We start from the raw sequence: 6,000 nt of genomic DNA on the forward strand, positions 1-6,000 counted from the left end.
CCTAGTATTAAAGCAAAAACATAAATCACATAATGTAAGTGGATTTTTAAAGCAACCAAAATTCTCACTACACTTTACCTTCATGGAACTAGCAAAGTCAATACAGGTAGCAGCAATGATGCACCCCTAGCTATCCCAGCCAGGAGACGCCCAGCCAGGAGACGCCCAGCCAGGAGACGCCCAGCCAGGAACAGCTTTAACTTCTACCTTTGCCTAGCAGTAATGAGAAACTCTTCCACTTGGTACTGAGGGGTTAATGGAGGCTGTATGGGGAACCTGGACTCCTCTGCACCTGTCAACAGGGAGATGCTCTTCAACTTTGCCCCTGCCTGTCACTAGTGCAATGTGAGAGGGAGTCAGAACAGAATGCTCAAATAAGTTAACACCATACCCAGAATATCCAGTGCCAACTGAAAAATCACTTCTCTTCGTGTCTGGGTTGGAGTCCCAGGCTTCTCACTGTTCTCCACTGATGCTGCTCCTTACTATACCTCCCAATACCGGTGGGTATTAGGTCCCAGATCTATGCCACTCCAGAAGGAAGACTGGAGTATTTTTTCACATTTGGGTAGAAAGTAGAAGTCTAGGTTCACTATTTGGCTTTGTTTGTATGGATGGGGTAGGACAGTTTTGTTTGCGGGTGCTTTTCTGGGTTCAATCAACCGTCATCTAAAAGTCCCCGTCTTAATAGGCTGCCCTTCTTGTGGTCCACCCGTTAGTGAGAACAGGCCTTCGTTTGGGTTGGTTTCTGTCTGAAGTTGTTGGTGTCTCCAGGTTGCTGACTCTTTAGTTCTAAGTCTGAGGTGCGTGGTGAAGAGCAGGAACAGGGAACTCACCGTTGTGCCATTTTGATCCCAATGTCTCTAGCAGGTCAGTTACATTTGAGACTAGAGAAGACTAGAGAAAGTCTGTCTGTATCTGAGGAGGGCCAGGTACTGTTTTACAATTTCTGAAACGCCCTGAATTATTAGCAATCTCCTAGTCTCTAAATGGAGTCCCTTCCTCCACTACCTGGTAGCTGCGTGCAGCTCTTTTGTATCTGTTTTCACCAGCACATCTTGTCCATAGGGCGAGAATACAGATTAATAATAATAACAAACAATGACAGATTAAAAACAGCCGGCTGTGAGTGGGGGTAGAGGACTTGCAGCACAAGGAGTAAACTGCAAAATGGGATGCGGAAAAAAATGGAGTTAGTCATTCAAAAGGATGTCCCCACCTCAAGTATACCATCTCGTAACAATCCACGAGTTAGGTTCTACGAACATTTTGTGTTGAAAAGGCTGAGGTTATTAGAGGTGGCAAACTTCCTCGAGTCAAGGAAGTGCATTGATAGATGGAGCTGGATAGGTCTGTCTCCTTTCCCAGGCAAATGAAGGTTTCCCAGAACCTATCACCACCACCATCACCAGCATCACTACCACCATCACCAATCGACTTCTGCTTGCAAATCTCTGTGGCAACAACTGTATCTCATGGTCATTCTTCACTGCAGAACAAAATAAAACAAACAAACAGACAAAAAACAACAACAACAAAAAAAAACACCATGGAAAGCCAGAGAACAGCCACCATGAATGTTTTTAACTCATTACTGCCAAAGAGACCCTTTTCCTATACAGCTTACACCATATCACTGGGGAGTCCACTTCATTTATAAAAATGGTCTACTCCACGTACTTTCCTATCGGGAAACTTTAAAGATGAGTAAATGTGAAGAAAAGTACATGTACTGGACACCTGGATCTGTGAAAACTGTGCTCTTCTGTATATGGGGCAGGGCTTAAATAGGTTTAAATGCACCGGATTGGGATCTAGTACTGTGAACACTGTGAAGGGAGCAAGATGAGCTGACTGTGGTGGTCTGCACCTGGGATCCCAGCACTTGGGAGGCTCCAGCAAAGAGTCAGGTGTTCAAGGCCAACCTAGGCTGGGAGCCTGAGGCACAGGTGGAGGGAGGGATCAGATGGAGGGAAGTAAGAGAGGAATAGGAGAGAGACAAAGACAGACAGAGAGAGAGAGACAGAGAGAGACAGAGAAAGAAACAGAGAGACAGAGAGATAGAGAGATAGAGAGACAGACAGAGACAGAGAGAGTGAGAGAGACAGAGACAGGCAGAGAGACAGACAGAGACAGACAGAGATAGACAGAGAGAGACAGAGAGACAGACAGAGACAGACAGTGAGGCCGACAGACAGAGAGACAGAGACAGAGAGACAGAGACAGAGAGACAGAGAGACTCTCAAACACTATAAAACAGTACAAAAATGAGCTGGTCCTTCTTTTCCCAGCCCCATTTGTTCTACTGAAGGCAGCCTGTCCTCTACTGTGTAGAGATAAATTGCAAAGCATCAAACAGTTTGGTGACAACATTAGTCTTGTTCGGAAAGTACAAAGGAGACCCGCACGGTGAGGGACAAAAAGGAAGACATGCTGCCATCCACAACCAGGCACTTAGCCTTGTGAGTCAGCAGTCCCTGCCAGGGCCATCTGACAGGACTGCGTGATTGCCTACTGCCCAGGAGCACAGCAGAAACAGCAGGCAGGCGTGAGACTCCAGTGCTGGTGATAAGTGTATTTAACCTCTCCTAAAGGGACATTAAAGAGGCTTTAATGCTTTGGTGGTGGTAGGGGGACCCCAACACTTGAAAAAAACGAAACAGCAATTGCTGACAGAGTCACTTTCCACCTGAAGGAAGCATGCCGGAATCGATTTCTCAGAGGAGGGAAGGGTAACGGTGGCGCATTGTGGATTACGGTCACATCCCCACATCTCTAAGAGCTTCTCTGGACAGACTGTAAATTACCCTGACCTTAAAGAAAATGTTCACACCAAGGCTTTGGTTTTTATGAACAGTCCACCTGGATAGTCTGACCAGGCTTTAGATAAAATAAGAAATGAGCCAAGGAACCAACGGGGCCCCAGGAGCCAAGGGTCAGGCTTCGCTTGAAGATTGATTCTGTTGTCCTGCTGCTCGTCCATCGGGAGAGAAAGGAGCATTGTTTCCATCCGATAGCCAAGCACAGGTGAATCTTGTCTACCTCCTGGCTGGTCTCGCCTGCAGTGACTGTTATTACAGCCAATGTGACCTTTGGGCTTTCCTTCCAGCTTCGAAACCGCTGGCCAGAGCTCCGTCTCGGCTCTTCGTGTGTACGCGCATGTTATTGGAAGGCTTCTGATTGAAAACAGACATGGATTCTGGGAAGCTTAAGCTAAAAGCTATGAATTCAAAGTGTACTGTCTGGGGTACAAGGGTAGCCAAGACCTTGCTGTAGGGTCTACTGCTCCACTTGGTACACTGGAGTTGAGGATCGGAACCCGTGAGTCCCTCCCCAGTGCTGCTGTGTGATCCTCTGTGCCGTAACTTTACTGCAAGTTAACCCCAGCCTCTTAAGACTCAGTACAGATGGTCCCCTCCTACTTCTCTAAGAACATCCCTGGATGGACTGTTAATCACCCTGACTGAGGTCACCATGGCACACTCAAGCTCAGGCCACGGGGGAATGACAAACTCTCCAAACTAAGAATGGCGTACTGAGAAACCAAACCCTGTACTAGAAGTGAGTCAGGAACACTGCCCCATTGTGACACCAATCTGCTAAGTGTCTAAACTTAAACTACAGGTGCTGACCCTACACTGAGTTTAGGTAACCGTGAATATCACAAAAATTATGATGTCAATAAAGAGTTTCTAAACACACCACAACCCAAATGATTTCATAAGCAAATGCATAATGAATCTGGGAGCACTCTCTCATGTTGCTTCTCACAATGTCCCTGTGGTCTCAGCTCCAAGCACATAGCCTGTGCACTCTGTGTATGTCATCACTCCATGCAGACCCAGTGGATGCTGCCTGACACCTCAGAGCAGGTCAAGATTCTGCCACAAATCCAAATGAGCTCGTCTACTCTCAGAGAAACAGTGATTTCATCCCAGAAAAACAAAGACTTTTAATATTTTTCTCCAACCATTGCTCAGCCAGCCAGTATCAAATTCCTCTATCTCTGTGCTAGCATGCTTCTTTAAATTGTTGTTTGTATTGCTGGCTTCCTTTAAAAGTCATTCAATGCAGTTTGGCTTGGGCTTAAGGACAGGATTTCCAACCATTTCTGAAATGGCCTTAACATACGTTTGTCACTTTGTGCTATGCATTTATGCAAATTGCACCCTCAGCGTTGACATTTGTAAAACCCAAACATCTACCGACTGAGAAACGTTGAGGGTGCTGTACATCCCACAGTATCAAATATTCAGCCAAGATTCCATTCTTGAATACAAGCATGCCTATCTCATTAGTACACAAACTTGCTTCTGTCTTTGGTAAATGGTATGTATGGCAAGATTGTCTTACATGGGCATACTCGCATACAAATAAATAAGTAAATAAATGCAAAAATAGGAAATTAATGTCTTCCTAATTGATTATTCAACAAATGTTTGATTTGTGTACTGTTCTCCATATCTGTACACCTGGGGTTTCGTAAGCATCTCTCAGAGAGGGAGTGATAGCATAACAGCTTAAGAAGCCTGCTCTAGGGGCAGGGACGAGGCTTCCTCAGTAAAGCATCTGCTGTGCAAGCGTGAGGACCTGAGTTTACATCCCCAGGCTCTGCATGGAAAGCTAAACATGATGGCCTACACCTGCAATCCTCTCCCAAAACCCGACGAAAGAGAACAAGCAGGCTGACCGAGCCACACAGAGCAGTGAGCAGCGTTCCTTAAAGGCCTGTTTCGGTTCCTGCACCAGGGTTCCGACCTGACTTTCCTCCAGGATGGACTGCGATCAAGACGTATAAGCCAAATAAACCCTTTCCTCCCCCAGTCGCTTTGGTCACAACAATAGAAAGAAAACTAGGACACCGAGTGAAGGTGGAAGAAGAGAACCAATGCCACAAAGATGTCCTTTGACCCTCAGATACCTGCTGTGGCATGCACACCCATACGCATCATCTTACACACATGTGCACACACATGAGCACACACACACACACGTGCACACACGTTTGCACAAATAAATGCATTTTTTTTCAAAAACAGATGTGGCTAAATATTTGGCTTTTTTTTGCCCTCTCCTCCGATCTCAAGAGTGACGTGTCTTAGGGGGAGTTTGCAGCCTGGACCGTCAACTTGGTACTTGGATTTTAACACGGTTTCCAAGAAGTCTTAAAATTGTATAAATATTCTTTGTGTGTGTGTGTGCATGCGTGTGTGTGTGAGAGAGAGAGAGAGACAGAGAGAGAGAGAGAGAGACAGAGACAGAGAGAGAGACAGACAGAGAGAGACAGACAGACAGACGAACAGGCAGGCAGTCAGACAGAGACAGAGACAGAGACAGAAAGAGACAGGCAGGCAGACAGACAGACAGACAGGCAGGCAGGCAGGCAGACAGAGACAGACTCAGACTCAGACTCAGACTCAGAGAGAGTCAGGGAGTCTCCTTGGGAGAAAATCCTGTTGTGATGTAAGAATCTAGTGACTGCTGGGAACCTCATCGAATGTTAGAAGTGGCAGGGCAAAAATAACGATAAGATTTTTCAGGACTTGTGGGTTGTACAATCTACAGATTTAAGAGACTCAGTGACTTCCAAGCAAAATGAAATAGAGTTCGTGTTTGGAAAATTCACTACAAAAACCACTTGGTTTCGGAGGGGAAACCAGGAAGGAGAATAACATTTGAAATGTAAATAAGTAAAATAACTAATGATAATAATAATTAATAATATTAATATTAATATTAATAAACCACTTGGGAAGGTAAAACTCCTCAACAGCTTTAGGAAACCCTAGATTACCTTCCAAAAGGAGGCTGACAGTTGGCTTTTGACAACTGTCAAGAAAGGGTCCATGGAAGGTAGTCCATCTCATGGAAATTATTGGAGAATCTAGAATTCTTTCCACAACAACAACAACAACAAAAAAAAAATACCACCTGAGAACAATATTGGTTCCTGTTTTTTTTGTTGTTGTTGTTTTGTTTTGTTTTGTTTTGTTCTTTTTT

This window comes from Rattus rattus, chromosome 8 (genome assembly GCF_011064425.1).
Source record: "Rattus rattus isolate New Zealand chromosome 8, Rrattus_CSIRO_v1, whole genome shotgun sequence".
Taxonomy (NCBI): Eukaryota; Metazoa; Chordata; class Mammalia; order Rodentia; family Muridae; genus Rattus; species Rattus rattus.